This window comes from Ursus arctos, unplaced genomic scaffold (genome assembly GCF_023065955.2).
Source record: "Ursus arctos isolate Adak ecotype North America unplaced genomic scaffold, UrsArc2.0 scaffold_10, whole genome shotgun sequence".
Classification (NCBI taxonomy): domain Eukaryota; kingdom Metazoa; phylum Chordata; class Mammalia; order Carnivora; family Ursidae; genus Ursus; species Ursus arctos.
In genome coordinates, this window is record NW_026622764.1 from 11,037,670 (window position 1) to 11,051,153 (window position 13,484).

Genomic DNA, 13,484 nt, shown 5'->3' on the forward strand with positions numbered 1-13,484 from the left:
TTGAGGGGCTGGCGGTTGGAGTCGAGAGAAAGAAAGCACTTGGGGTCATTACTTCCTGCCAATTTCAGTTTCAAAAACAAATTCCTTCAACTTGCCAACAGCCCTCAACAAATTCTCATTGTCAGAATGAACACTTATCAAAAGTAGTTTCATTTGGGAAGGGTTTTTATGATACTAATAAAACTTTAAAGCTTCTCACTGCTGACGAATGTGGTTTAAAAAAAAAAAAGTCTTAACAATATACAGCCATTTGAACAGCAATACTGATCTGGGAAAATAGCAAACCAAAGCGGAGACAAAAAGAGAATTATGAGAGCCGATACTGGGTTTAGGTCTAATCAACAAGACAAGCCAGGACAGTAGATTTAAAACAGACGGATGTAGGTCTACGACCGAGTGGGAGCAGGGAAGGGTTCCAAATGTGGTCTGAGTTAAACAGTGTGAGGAAACAGTGGCTTAGAGTTGTCAGGTCAGATGGAAACAGAATACGTAGACCAGTTTAAGACAGCCCCGTGGAGCCCTGATTTACAGAGCTCTGACTGCGGATAATTAGGCCAAGCTTAGACAAAAGCAAGAGAGCGCGCACACTAGCTAAAGTAAAGGACGATCCGGCCAACAGTGGCTTGGTTCCACATTGTGCTGTGGGCTATTCCACAGCTATAAAACTCACCCGCTTGCCCTGCCATGCCTTTTTGTTACATTCACTAACTAGGAAAATACTGAAGGTGAAGAGTGGAAGTGAGCTCAGTGTCATGGTTCCAAGAACATCTAGAGCTGTTGAGAGAAACGCCTTCAGCTCTTTGGCAGTGTGGGCATTTAGATCCATGGCCTCTGAGAACCTAAAATGTGTTATGCTCCATGTAGACCGCACAGCTACAAACTCAGGATTGCTCCACCTTGTAAATATTTCAACTTCCAGGATTTCTTTCAGTAGCAGATTGGGCTTGTCAAGGGTCTACTGGGACAGAGTGAATGGAAAATGGAAAGGGACAAACTAGATCATTTAGCCTGAAAGGCATTTTAAAACTTGGATTACTTGAATCATCATCTATACTCTACTTTTTTAATTTATTTTTTAAAAGATTTTATTTATTTATTTGACACAGAGAGAGAGACAGCCAGTGAGAGAGGGAACACAAGCAGGGGGAGTGGGAGAGGAAGAAGCAGGCTCCCAGCAGAGGAGCCTGATGTGGGGCTCGATCCCAGGACTCTGGGATCACGCCCTGAGCTGAAGGCAGATGCTTAACGACTGAGCCACCCAGGCGCCCCATATACTCTACTTTAATCTGCGTGTGTGCCCAAGGTGCAGGATCCCTGGCAAGGTCAACTTCCGAAATTGTTCATGTTGGTGTCGAACAAAATCTGACCTCTAAGCTGTTTTGTTGTTTCATGTGGATTAGAAAGGGACTGTTTTTTTCAAAGCTCGTGTTCTAAACCCGTTTGTGATTTTTATCTAAAGTCAGATTACCATGGTTTCAGCACATTCTGGTTTACTTAGCAAAATTCAACCCTTGTGAAATTGGCTGCAAATGAAGTACCTAATTCCAATTTTAGGCATAATCTGATTAGTACTTTTCATGTTATAATAACAAACAGTGAATACTCAGCATTTTGTTAGATTTTTTTTTTTTTTTTTTGGCACAGAATGAAAACAAGCTCTTTCCACTTCATCATTCTGTACCTTTCCAAAAAAAGATGATGGCTTTGGAGGTATATTGCCACACAACACCCTTATTAACAGACTGTTGCTTGCTGCAATTTACATAAACTAAGTGTGCATCCCTCTGCTATGTATCCCAAAATATCCAACAACTTCACTGAATTTACACCAACCAACAAGTATGTTGATTTTTTTTTTTCTTTTTGGTGCTTTAATGGTGAAATATGTTACTGTGCTAGCAAACACACCCATGCCATCTGTTGGGTGAGAGGAAGGCAGTTTCTAAGAACAATTAAGTTTAGTTCTGGGTGCTCAGCTAGAGAGAGCCACAATCCACCCAGTTGTGAAAAGAAAGAAATTCTGTTCATTCTGTTCTCTCCCTCCCTTTCTCCCGCCCTCTCTCCCTGATACCAGTCTCTTTCTCACAGCTCTCTCCTTTGCATCACCTTGCTCCCTTCACACTTACACTCTCTCTTTTTCTTTGGCTCCTGTTTGGCCCTGACTGCCCTTCTAACTTCCCTCTCATTCAGGGGATCAGTAAGACACAGCCTGGCAGACACCCCCTTCTCTGAAAGGCTATGTAAGTGATCTGCTGAGATTATTGGGAGGTAATGTTCCCTGGTGAGAAAGAAGGAAAAGGAAATTAAATAAAAAGAGGCCCCTCAAAAAAGATTTTTTTTGGGGGGGAAGGGTGTCTTACATTCTAGTGGCAAGACAGGTTGTTCAAAATGAGGTTTAGAAGGAACTGCACTCCAAATGTGTTAACATTACAGAACGGCCTTGGTAAGCTTTTCTTAATGTAGGATGAACTTGCCCCACTAAAATCTGACAACCTGGAAAAAAACAGAATAATGGAATTAAGGCCTTTCCCAACAGTTACATTAGATCTTTGCAGAGACTAATTACCACAGTGTGTTCTGTAGCATGTCTGATTCCAGAGGTGAACCCTGTAGAGGTCACAAAGAAAGTTGGCACCCATCAGAATCTTCACTGGCCCCTGTTCTAAATAAAAAGTGGTGTCACCAAACTTCCCGCAGTCAATCGATATTTCGTGCCACGGGCTGCTCAGTGCAGTGGACCAGTGGCTAATAAACTTGTCCTTATACATAAGCCACTGTATTATGTGACTCTGTCTGGGCCAGGAACCAAGGCGTGCTATGATTTCAGAGACCCGGTTCTTATTACCTGGGGAAGAGACACGCTCGGGTGACGTAAGAAAGTGGATAAATCAACCATCGCCAAGACCTGCAGACTCCAAAATTAAAGGAGAAAATATGCGTGCAGTTGGTTCAATTGGCACCCATTAAAGCTAATAACTAATCATCCTCGCAAGTTTCTAGCTCAGAATGATCAAATCTGCAAAGAAAACAACATCCGTCCACTTTTACACTCCAGTGGAAGAGGTGGTCCCTCGCGGCAGGGCGGCACAGTCTCGCCATCTGGAGAATAAATCGAGTGTGAAGTACAGTATAGTTTGGGACCAAGCTCCGTGGCGGCAGCTCAGCAGTCAGTTCATTAGTTCCCAACTTCCAGGGATTAGAGCGGCATCAATTCTACTGTCGGATAGGAAGAGACAGACAGGATACGAGATTCAAGGAGGATTGTGACAACCAGGAGGAGCCCCTTGGGTTTATTTATAAAACTACAAAGTATAAACATACCCAAATAAGTGCCTTAAATAATAGCATTATCACAGTTTCATAACATCTGAATTAACACCTTTCCCTTCTTCCACCCCCCACTCCAACCTCATATGTTAATGTATAGTCCTTTTCAGAGGAAACCGCAAGGGCATCCTTGATGCAACAGGAGCAGGGAGAAAGCTGAGCAGCCGAACCCCGATTTGGTAATTAAGAAATACGAAAGACCTTCTAGACTCCGGGGAGATGCATAACCTTGGTGATTTTTAAAAATGTGCAATTAATATTTCATTGTGCAAAAGGCAAATTGCCAGGCCACAGCCTCAAAAACACTACTGAATTCCGTCTTTTCTGAATTTGTCCATCTTACTTTCATTTTATCTGATTTGTAAAATGATGTCACAGGCATGGACAACAAACTCTGGGCAGATGGCCTTGCTATCAGTATCTATGTGAAAAAAATTATGAAAATGTTGAGGTCGTTTGGTTTAAAATACAAAATTGGGAGTGAACTTTCCAATGGAAGGATCTCCTTTTTCATATAACTTCTTTTATACATTTATATTTTAAAAAAGAAGTGCTTGTGACATAAAACAGGTCATCACTTTTAAACAACGTTACTGTATTTTTCTCATAAATGTATAAAAATTTATCATGATCCCAGAGACGGTGGTAGTGACTGCACTGGACAAAAGGCAAATAAATTCTCATTAATTATTACAATGTGGTAGTGTTTCTTTAGGATGGTGATAGTGTTGAGTTTTCTATCCCATTGTTTTTTCCACATGGAAAAGAAATCTTGGTGTGCTTGTTTTTGAAAGAAGAAAATCGACAACAATACTGCATATACCATGAGTCAACTAGTTTAAAATTTCATTCATGGGTAACAGCAAAGAAAAAAATAGACAAACTGGACTTCATGAAAATTAAAAAGTATCTGTACTTCAAGAGACACTATAAACAGAGAAAAAAGGTAGCCCACAGATTGGGAGAAAATATTTGCAAATCATACAACTGATAAAAGATTCATATTCTAGACTATATACAGATCTCCTAATACTCAACAACAAAAAACCAACACAATTAAAAAAAAAAAAAAAAACCCCAAAAACCAACACAATTCAAAAATGGGAAAGGACATGAATAGACATTTCTCCAAAGAAGAAAAATGGATGGCCAATAAGCACATGAAAAGATGCTCAACATCACTGATCATTAGGGAAACAAATCACAACTACACTGAGATACCACTTCACACCTATTAGGATGGCTACTATAAAACAAAACAAAACACAACATAACAAAAACAGAAAAAAACAAGTGTTGGTGAGGATGTGGATAAATTGGAACCCTAGTGTGCTGTTGGTGGGAATGTAAATTATAGCCGCTATAGAAAATTATATGGCAGTTCCTCAAAAAATTAAAAATGGAATTACCATATGATCCAGCAACTCCACTTCCGGGTATATACACCAAAGCACTGAAGGCAGGGTCTTAAGGAGATTATCTGTGCACCTGTGCTTATAGCAGCATTATTCATCACTGCTAAAATGTGGAAGCAACCTAAGTGTCCACTGACAGAACAATGGATAAGCAAAATGTGTTACGTATGTACAATGAAATATTATTCAACTTTAAAAGGAGAGGAAATCTGACAGACGCTACAACATGGATGAACCTTGAGGACATTAGGGTAAGTAAAATAAGGCAATCACAAAAAGACAAATATTGTTGTGATTTTACTTCAATGAGGTATTTAGAGTAGTGAGAAAGTAGAATAGTGGTTGCCAGGTGCTGGGGGGAGGAGGGAATGGGGAGTTAATGTTTAATGAGTACAGGGTTTCAGTTTTACAAGATGAAGAGTCACAGGGATGATGGTGGTAGTGGTTGCACAACGGTGTGAATGTACCAGTAACAACTGAACTGTACACTTAAACATGGCTAAGATGGTAAATTTTGTTATACATACGATACCACAATAAAAAAAGTGAAAAAATTTTCACTCACTGATTTATCCCACAAATTATTACATTCTAGGTACTCTGTTTATTCTGAAAGTGTACACTTGCGTAGAGCAAAGTCTCTGATGTGTTAATTATAAAAGGTACATTAAAACACAAGTTTATAGTGAAATGCCAAATGAGCTTTCATTGAAAGGACTAAGAAGGCTCAGGGTGTATGGACGGATAGTTCATAACATGCAGCTGGCATTTCTGCCCCTCAGAGATTTAATGGAAAAAGAGAAAACCCATAAGAAACAACACTAGAATACAATAAATCTATGAAAAGAATTTATTTTGAAGGTCTCTGAGCAATTAAAAATGTTTTTAAAAGACATTTTAAAAATGGCTTTAATTTAAGTCATACGGGCCTATACTTTCATCAAAATTCACAGGAAGTATGCTTAAAATTTGTTTCATTTTATATAAATTTTACCACAAAAGAGCAAAGAGGATGGTAAACAAATATTGAACTGTAGTCAGTGATATACACACAGAAGTATTTAAGGGGAAGTCTACTGCTGCTGTCTGCAACTTAATTTGAAATTAATTAAAAAGTAAATGAATTGATGGATGGATAGAAGGACAGATAAGTGGACAAGTTTTTACTGTGTAAAACGTTAATGGGAGAATATAGGAGGTAGGTATAATGGTATTCATTCATTCCATCAACTTCTGTGATGTTTAAAATTTTTGTAATACAATTTAGAAAAAAATTTCTTAAAGTGCCTCTAAAATGTTGATAATTTTTGAAGCTAACTGGTGAATACATGGGGACTCTTGACACTATTCTCTTTACATTTGTATATACAGATCTTCCTCAACTTATGATGGGGTTATGTCCAAATAAACTCATTGTAATTTGAAGTTATTATAAGTCAATAAATATTGTTAAGTGGAAAATGTGTTTAATTCACCTAACCTACTGAACGTCATATGTAAGCCTAGCCTACTTTAAACATGCTCAGAACACTTATACTAGTCTATGATTGGGCAAAATCACCTAACAACAAAGCCTGTTTCATAATAAAGTGCTGAATATCTCACGTAATTTATTGAATACTGTACTGAAAGTGAAAAAATAGAGTGGCTGTATGGTACAGATGGTTGTCAGTCTCTTGGTTGTTTACCTTGGTGATCATGTGGCTGACTGGGAGCTGAGCTCCCTGCTGCTGCCCAGCATCATGACAGAGAATCTTACTGCCTATTGCTAGCCCAAAAAAGATCCAAATTCAAAATGTAAAGTGCAGCTGCTACTGAATGTGTATCACTTCTGCACCACTGTGAAGTTGAAAAATGCTAAATTGAACCACCATAAGTTGGGGACCATCTGTATTAGAATATTTCCACAATAAAATGTTAAAAAAAATGATGTATAACATATTATTTTACTCATATGTGGAGTTTTAAAAAATATTTTATTTATTTATTTATTTATTTATTTGAGAGAGAGAGAGAGAGAGAGCGAGCAGGGGTAGGAGCAGAGGGAGAGGGACAAGCAGACTCTGTGCTCAGCATGGAGCCCAATGTGGGCCTTGATCCCATGACCCTGAGATCTTGACCTGAGCTGAAATCAAGAGTCAGATGCTTAACCAACTGAGCCACCCAGCTGCCTCTCATATGTGGAATTTAAGAAACAAAACAAATTAACAAAAAAAGAGACGAAAACAGACTCTTAAATAGAGAACAAAATGGTGGTTGCCAGAAGGGAGGTAGATGGGAGAAGGGGTGAAATAGATAAAGGGGATTAAGAGTACACTTTGATGAACACTGAGTAATATACAGAACTGTTCAATCGTTGTATTGTACACCTGAAATTAATATGACACTGTATATTAATTGTACTTCAATTAAAAAAACAAGTTAATGACAAGTTAACTACATTTTACTTGTTATTTGTGGGAAATAATTTGGGGGAGATTACTTTTAGGCTTGTGATTTTTTTGGTTAACAGCTTTTTTTTTTTTTTTTTAAAGATTTTATTCATTCATTCGACAGAGAGACAGCCAGCGAGAGAGGGAACACAAGCAGGGGGAGTGGGAGAGGAAGAAGCAGGCTCCCAGTGGAAGAGCCTGCCATGGGGCTCGATCCCAGAACGCCAGGATCACGCCCTGAGCCGAAGGCAGATGCTTAACGACTGAGCCACTCAGGCGCCCCAACAGCTTTATTGATATAAAGCTCAAATAAAATAATGCACCCATTTTAAGTACATAATTCAACACCTGTTAGTGTGTTCAGAGTTGTGCAACCATTGCCACAATCAATTTTAGAATATTTTTATCATCCCCAAAAGAAACTCCCATATTCCCCCCGAACCCTCCCAGCTCTGGGCAACCACTAATCTATCTTGTTTCTCTGTAGATCTGCTTATTCTGGACATTTCATATAAATGGAATCATGCCATATGTGATATTTTGTGACTGGTTAGTACAATGTTTCAAGGTTTGTCACACTGTAGCACCTATCGGTACTTCCCTCTTTATTGCCAAATAATATTCCATTGTATGGATATACCACTTTTAGTTCATCTGTTACCAGTTAATGAACATTTGGTTTGTTTTGGCCTTTGGCTACTAGGAAAAATGCTGCTATGAACATTCATGTACAAATTTTTGTATGGTTATCTGTTTTCTTTCTTTTTTTTATTTATTTGTCAGAGAGAGAGGAGAGACAGAGCACAAGCAGGGGGAACAGCAGGGAGAGGGAGAAGCAGGCTCCCTGCCCAGGAGCCCAGGATCATGACCTGAGCTGAAGGCAGATGCTTAACTGACTGAGCCACCCAGGCATCTCTGGTTATCTGTTTTCATTTCTCTTCGGTACATACCTAGGAGAAAGGAGAATTGCTAGGTCATAAGGTCACTCTATGTTTGATCTTTTGAGGAACCATTAACTGTTTCCAAGGTGGCTGTGTCAATTTATATTTCGAAGAGCAGTGTATGAAGGTTCCAATCACTCTCTACATCCTCACCAACACTTGTTATGATCTTTTTGATTAGAGCCATCCTAGTGGGTGTGAAGTGGTCTCTCACCATGCTCAATGTGGTTTTGATTTGCATTTCCCTGATGACTAATGATGTTGAATATCTTTTCATGTGCTTATTAGCCAATTTTCTCTTCTTTGGAGAAAGGTCTATTTCAAATCCTTTGCCCATTAAAAAAAAACTATCATAAAATACATACAATATAAAATTTTCCATTTTAACCATTTTTGGGGGGGAGGAGCAGAGGGAGAGAGAATCCCAAGCAGACCCTGCGCTAAGCGCGGAGGCCTATGCAGGGCTCAATCTCACAACCCTGAGATCATGACCTGAACTGAAATCAAGAGTCAGATGCTTAACTGACTGAGCCACCTGGGTACCCCTATTTTAACCATTTTTAAGTGTACCATTCGATGGTCTTTGTTACTGTCATAATGTTGTGCAACCATCATGACTACCTATATCCAAACCTTTTTAATCAATCCAAAGAGAAACTCTATAAGCATTAAGCAATACTTCCTGATTCCCACCTACTCCCCAGCCATGGTAACCTCTAATCTACTTTCTATATCCATTCTTTTGGGTAAATATCTAAGACTAGAACTGCTGGGTCCTGTCCATCACCTTTACCCCCTCTATGTTTTTACTTTGCCTTCCCCCCACCTGCTTCTGATGGATCCTCCTCAACTGTATGTGACAGGTCTTGTGGGTTTTTTTGAGGACCTTGCCAGGCATACCCATGGGCCTCTGAGGGGCCTAAAACCCAGATTCCTAGGGAAATGTGGAGCTAGTGCCGAGAAGATGTCCTTTGTGGGCATGACTGCCTATGCTTTTTCCATTTCTTGTTAACTTTGATTTAGCAGTGTGGCTTTGAGGTATCCTTTGCATACAATCTTTTCAAAAGACAAAGTATTTGCCTACTAAAGGCATGTATTGCCTTTCTCATAAGAATAACAACTGCCATGCTCAGATTTGTCTGTGGAGCTCTGGAGTCTCCCCACTCTTACTATTTTCTTTGTTCTCAGCCTCAGAGGGGTAATAATTTCTGGTTTCTAGCAGGGCAACAGAGGCACAAGGGACCACGAGACTTGTTCTAGGCAGGACAATATGTGAGTGGAGAAACAGGGTGCTTCGGCATGCTTTCCCCTGAGGGGCCACTAGCCACGTCTACATGATGATCCAGAGGAAAGAAAACTAGACAACATCATCACTTGTTAGGTGTTTTATGTGCTTAAGGTCAAACCTCCAGTTACGTGAAAACATTTAGAGAACCGATAGGATCTGTCCTTTTCATTAAGAGTCTTTGTGATTCTGAAAAGAAAATTTCCTGAATACTATCCCTAGATCCTGTCTGATGTCTCTAGTCTGGTGCTTTTAAAAATTTTTCGCCAGTAGGAGAGGGATCAAACCAATGCTAACCACAGTGCTGGGTGCTGGGAACAGGTGTGGAAGGATAGGGAAAGGCATATAAATAACTTTATATTGATATATAAATCAACAGAGGAATGTGTCATCTAGTTGTGGCAATGAAAGACCCATAGAATGAGAAGTGAAAGAGTTCAAGTTGGTGCAACAGACAATAGGACCACGAGACTTAGAAACAGGAGGGGGCACTTCAGGCTCAGACAGGAGGCAGGGGAGTTGGGAATCTAGATACGTGTGTAGCAGGGGCTAACACCCAGCAGAGAGCCAGAAAAGGGCAGAGGGCAGAGGCAGGAATAAAGAGGCAGTTGGTCAGTACATACGGTGTTAGGTAGGGAAGGTGCTGGCACCAGGAAATGGACAGCAAGACAAGAGATTTCCAGATGGGCAGGGGTGAGCTCCAATTTAGGGTTATAAGGGCTGAAGCCTTACATTTCCTCCCCCATTGAGGGAGGAAAGAGTGGTAGGGTTGGTGGGGCAAGAATCGCAGTTCAGTTAAAGTCCTCTCCACAGTGGAAGTTCCTGGTGCCCAGGCCTGGACTGGGAGAAGGTCCACCCTCCACCGTCCCTTGAGTGCTAAGTGGAGAAGCTCCCCACTTGAGCCTGCTCTACCCATGGGCAACTTTTCCATCTCGGGAGCGTGAAGGAAGCACTTTTATCCCCAGAGGCCCTCTAGTCCTGAAGCTACTCGATTTTGTCTTTGGAATGGGTGTTTTTACATGGGTCTCTGATCTGGGATTCAGAGTACAGTATAGGAAAGTACAGTGGATTTTCTTTTCTGAAAAAGAAATGTAAAGTACACATGGAGTGGGAACGAGGCCCACCTCCCTCCCTTTTGCCTTCTAATTGGTCTCTCTCTGCCCTGAGGATGGCGAAGGTGGCTCCCTTCCCACCTGGTGCAAAGCACAGCCCCAAGCAAAGCTGCCCTCTCCCTCTCAACTTGCTACATTTGTGTTTCTCGAAGTCTCTGGGTTAGGGAAGGTAATTAACTGTTTGGGTTTAAAAGCCCTCCTGCTGGGTTGCAGTCTGCGTGGGAGAATAAAAGTAAACAAGCGAAAGGGAATGGTGTCATCAAAGGACTCTGCACCAACCTTCATTATAAGGATGAAAAGGCTGCCATTTGCCACAGGTGCCACGGACTACCCACCCACGCAGGGCAGGGTCTGTGGGCCTTTCATTCTTTTTGAATGATTAAGTCAAGAGTGATTGGGTCATCATGTAATGAGGCAGTCCTGTCACGGTTTCAGAGATGTAGCAGCTAACAGCCACGTCACCATCACCTGGCCTGAACGGTTCTAGTGTGACGCTCACAACTATTTTGGCTGATGGCCGCCTTTAGGTTACAAGCCCACTTGAGGTACGTTGCTAGTAACTAATCCGAACTGTCCCCTACTGTAAGGATTAAGAACCAATTTTCTTAAAAAGCCAAAGCTTTACGTCTATGAGGAGAAAACATCTGTTTTCCTGCCCATCACAATTTTGGAGGTGAATCGAGCCCACTTCTCCCCACGGCCGTGCTAAGGTGGGTCACACAGGAGCTCCGCTGCGCCCACGGTGCTGCTGGGAAATTCCTGTCTCTGTGCCAACTGCTTCCACAACACTTCTCTAAGGTGCTGACACAAAGAATCTTGTCTCCATAAGTAGGAGGTTATAAAAGCTCACAAAGAGAAGTATAAATGTCTAATGATAAGGCATGAACAGCCTTGCAATTCAACAAACCAAAATAATGGGAATTTCAGCAAGCTGTAGGCACGAGGTCTTGACATCACATTTTGGGGAAGAAGATTTACACCGTGGAGGAACATCATTCCAAACAGGGTTCTTAATTAGTCTTCCTGGCGGCCACGAATGAAGAAATCAGGTAACTGAATAAGCTCTGTGATGGCAGAGATAGAACATGAAGTATTTCTTGCAATACACTATACTGGATCATTATTCCCACAAACTACTTTTAATGTAGCTGAGGCTTTAAAATGAAAAGGAATTTTAAAATCCCCTGCATGATTTTACCAGTTGGTTCTATCTTTGTAGATTTTTATTTATTTATTTATTTTTTTAATGATTTTTTATTATATTATGTTAGTCACCATACAGTACATCCCCGGTTTCCGATGTAAGGCTCGATGATTCATTAGTTGTGTATAACACCCAGTGCACCATGCAATACGTGCCCTCCTTACTACCCATCACCGGTCTATCCCATTCCCCCACCCCCCTCCCCTCTGAAGTCCTCAGTTTGTTTCTCATAGTCCATAGTCTCTCATGTTTCATTCCCCCTTCTGATTAGCCCCCCTTTCTTTATCCCTTTCTTCCCCTACCAATCATCCTAGTTCTTATGTTCCATAGATGAGAGAAATCATATGATAGTTGTCTTTCTCTGCTTGACTTATTTCACTTAGCATTATCTCCTCCAGTGCCGTCCATGTTGCAGCAAATGTTGAGAACTCGTTCTTTCTGATAGCTGAGTAATATTCCATCGTATATATGGACCACAACTTCTTAATCCAGTCATCTGTTGATAGATTTTTCTTTCTGTTGCTCAAATATATACCCACATTTCATTTTATAGTAGCTAATCATTTATTTTTCATGGTTTGTTGTTGTTGCTCTTTGTCTTGCTTCCTATTATTTCCCAAAGGAAGTGGCCATCAAAAAGGCTTTGTTTCTTTTTGGCAAGTGGCAAGGTCATAGGTATTTTATTTTATTATTATTGTTTTTTAAAGATTCATTTATTTATTTGAGAGAGAGAGTGGGGAGAGAGGCAGAGGGAGAGAATCTTTCAAGCAGACTCCCTGCTGAATGCAAAGCCCAACGTGGGGCTCGATTCTACAAGCCATGAGATCATGACCTAAGCCAAAACCAAGAGTCTGACACTCAAACAACTAAGCCACACAGGCGCCTCCATTATTTTTTTTTAAGATTTTATTTTTAAGTAATTTCTACACCCAATGTGAAGCTCAAACTCACAACCATGAGATCAAGTCACATGCTCCGCCAACCAAGCCAGCCAGTGCCCCAAAATTTATAGGTATTTTAAAGAGTAGAACTTCTCCATCCTACTCTTTTGACATTTTATTTTATTCTAAAATCAAGGAGGGGCGCCTGGGTGGCTCAGTCAGTTAAGCGCCTGCCTTCCGCTCAGGTCATGATCCCATGGTCCTGGGACTGAGTCCTGCATGGGGCTCTCTGCTCAGCGGGGAGCCTGCTTCTCCCTCCTCTGCCTGCTGCTCTGCCTACTTGAGCTCCCTCTCTCTCTGTCTTTCTCCCTCTCTGTGTCAAATAAATAAAATCTTCCAAAAATATTGTAAAAAATCAACAAGGAAAAGAGAAGAAAAATATAATGCGGAAAATTGAAGAATGGGGGACAATAACAGCCATCAGAACATTTTATTTTTTCAAAAGGCAGGTTCTGCCCTTTGGTAACTATGGTTTGGTTATTGCAAAGGGCCCTTCTCAAGGACCACGCCACATGGGAGGAGGTTTCTTTTTGCAGTCTATTGGAGCATGCCATCATTCCTCTGGAAATGGGTAGCACGGAGAAAGCGGCAGAGCCCAGTGTCATTTTACCTAGCTCACGAACACCAGCTCTTCTGTAATTCAATGTCTTCCTTAAGAAAATGCTAAGAAAACAATGCAATGGCCTGCACCACACTTGATTTTCATTGTGTTGTACACGTTGTCCTCTTGCCAGCTCTTCATGTTGACTTTCTCGGCAGCTTCATTCCTTCACTGGTTCCAGGCAGACTCAGTGCAGAACCACTTGGGTTTTCTTCCCTCTTTTATC

The 13,484-nt window shown here is 40.9% G+C and overlaps 1 protein-coding gene across 9 annotated transcripts in view; it reads right to left on the reverse strand.

Annotated features, from left to right (window-relative positions):
* The window catches only part of CLYBL (citramalyl-CoA lyase), a 282,103-nt gene that overhangs the window by 71,802 nt on the left and 196,817 nt on the right, over positions 1-13,484 (reverse strand). The window lies entirely within an intron of this gene.